Here is a 3098-nt window from a genome sequence, read left to right as displayed (position 1 = left end):
AATAGGGGGGTTGGTGTTGAAAGCTGAAATTCAGCTTTTTAATGAGTGTGTCTCAAGTAGTAAAAATGAGTGCAAATGAATTCAACACCAACCACCCTATTTGCTCCAACGTTTAAAACCTACTAAGTTGGTCATGTGTTTGGGTTGCTGTTTCACAGCCCACGATGTGTAAACAGTATACAATCTCCACATTATAATGACTTGGGAAATAGAGGGGTATTTTAATTCAGTCATTAGAGTAGAGACAAATGAAAGTATGTTAACATCCAGCTCCACAGAAAAGCGGCCTACCAACTCAGAGGAAACCCACACTTCACTGGCAGCAACACCTCCACTATCTGTTTTTCTTCAAGACCCAGATTCCAGGGCCTCACAGCTGGGCATAAATCTGATTTATAACTATAAAAGTGATATACCAAAATGTATTAATTCACATGTGAACATATTAAAACTAACAGAAACTGTTGGCTATTAGGCAGGGCTCTAAACTTGGAAATGCTCCCCTAAGATTATCTGAATTAATAATTTTTGTAATATTTTCTATATAACTATGATTTGCCACTTAGAAAGACCCCATTCAGGCAAGAGAGTTCACTTTTTAAAACTTTTTTGGTATCAAAGTTTTTTTTTAAAGGGGAAAAATTACCAACTAAGTTTTCTTATGATAGGAAATGTTTAGTAAAACTGTTCATGTGTTGTTCCTTTAGAACTAAAGTGAACAGGCTTTTCATTTGATGATACTAATAAATATCTGAATACTATAAACATTAGTTATGGTGTTTTCTTAACTGATCATGCTTTTATTTTTAAAGTAACGTAACATATGATAGTAGAACACTTCAGATTTTCTCATATTGGGGGTGTTCTATCAGTGAAGTGTTTTTTAATTTTCAATTGAAGATTGTGATGTTAAACTCTCATATCATAACCTGTGAAAATGGAGAGGTATTTTTTGCTTTTTGGCACTTCAAAGTTAATCCAGTTCTTTTATCTACAGCCCATGGAAGCCTATTATTAGTGTACCTAGCAAGCTCTTTAAGACAAATAGTAATTTTTTTTTTTTAATTAAAGCAAGGGACTTGAGCCAATTGAAACAACTGGAGTGATCAAGTAACAATGTCAAAACAATATAGACACTTGTAAAACTATGGATTTGAGTCATTATTTACATTCAAATTTACAAAAGAAAAAAAAGAAAAGGGATGAGTTTTTTATAAGCTCTTCAGTAGCTTTCCAATTAGGAACATTTCACTTGGGAAATATGGATGCCTGTATCATTGTTATCTACTGAGAAAAATTCTCACCTGGTCATACTACCCCCAAAAATGTTTTTTATTTTTTAATTTTATTTTTATTTTTTATTTTTTTAAATATTTTATTTATTTGACAGAGAGAGACACAGCGAGAGAGGGAACACAGCAGGGGGAGTGGGAGAGGGAGAAGCAGGCTCCCCGCCCAGCAGGGAGCCTGATGCAGGGTTCGATCCCAGGACCCTGGGGTCATGACCTGAGCTAAAGGCAGACACTTTAACGACTGAGCCACCCAGGTGCCCCCCCAATTTTTTTTTAAAAAAGCATTTTATATGGCATCTGATACTGATATTGCAATGAGTCTTTCTTTCAATTTTCTGTAACATAAAATTCAATTGTCTTCTCAAATTTTGACTTTGAGAAATGAAATCCAACACTAATGGCTATATTTTTTAAACACACTTTGAAGCAAGTATCATACATACTATATTTTCAAAATTAACTCAGATATTATACTGTCACATAAGGATATAGGGTTTCCTGCATCTGATGTTCAAATAGAGACCTTCAAAAGATAGTCAAAAGGCATTGGATTTGGAAGGAGAGCAGCGAAGTAGGATGTGCCTCGATATTTGGTATAACATAATATGTCATATGTTTTTACTGACCTGGAGATGGCTATTCTGCTCTGGCCTCTGGCATATAAGGTAACCAAGCCTTGCCTAGAGTCACTTGCCTCTCTGAAGGCCAGATCACCACTTACATTTCCAGCAACCCCAGAAGCTGATATAGTGCCTGGCTATGGTGGCATTCAGTAAATGTTTTCCAGACTTGAATTTATTTGATAATTCAATTTTTTCTTAATTTTTAATAGTAAGTGTAAATTTTGGAAGTGAATAGGACTAGTAGAAATACTTTGGCAGAGGACCAGTTGGAAAAATTTTGTTTCTATCTGCTATCTCACGACAAATTAAAATATGTTTGATTTATTGTCCACTTTATAGCTCTTGGGAGGACTAGCAAACTCATAGGAATAATGTTAAAACCAGAAACACCTACCATTCTTCGGCTTCTTTCTTGAAAAAGCACTTATTTTTTCAATATACCAAAAACATACCAAGCACCTCACAAACTTTAATTTTTCAGCTCTCAGCCTGGCCCTGCTTGTAACAAACTGGCCATTTCAAGCACCCTCGACAAACTAAACCACTCTTTATAATTGGTTCTCCTTGCTCTCATTTTGGTTTTTTCTCCTTGGTAAACACAAAGTAAAAACTACACCAAACTGCCAAAAATTATTCAAGATAAATGCCATTCTTTCCAACATTATTTTACTGAACAGGACATTAGTAGTTGAATGAATCTTAATATCTTCAGTTAATCAAGGCATTATTCTTACATATTAAAACTTGGGAGCATTTTCCAAATAACTCAGTTCTGTACTCATATGATCTTAGATAGAAACCACCCATTAAAAATAATGTCCTTCAGGGATCATTCATTGTTTCCATAGGTATACAATCTGCTGACACAGCACAACTCATAACTTTCACAGTAAAGAAAATAAGAGGTATATAAAAAAGGAAAACAGCCTCACTGTGTAATTTTGATTTTATAATACTACATTATTTATATAAAGAATATTATATAAAGCCAGAACTAGACTATTTGCATCCCAATTAAGGAAAAACTTTACCTAATCAAATATGAATTTTAAGTTTTCTCATATAAGATAGTATATTAATATGTGATATTTAATTTTTTAACATTGTAGATAAAGGGATAATAATTTCCTATCAAAACTTTTTTAAACTGCCATAATTTCATGGTCTTAAAATATTAATTGGC

This window comes from Mirounga leonina, unplaced genomic scaffold (genome assembly GCF_011800145.1).
Source record: "Mirounga leonina isolate KUSES-001 unplaced genomic scaffold, KU_Mleo_1.0 Mir_173, whole genome shotgun sequence".
NCBI classification, from domain to species: Eukaryota; Metazoa; Chordata; class Mammalia; order Carnivora; family Phocidae; genus Mirounga; species Mirounga leonina.
This window is presented reverse-complemented; position numbering follows the sequence as displayed.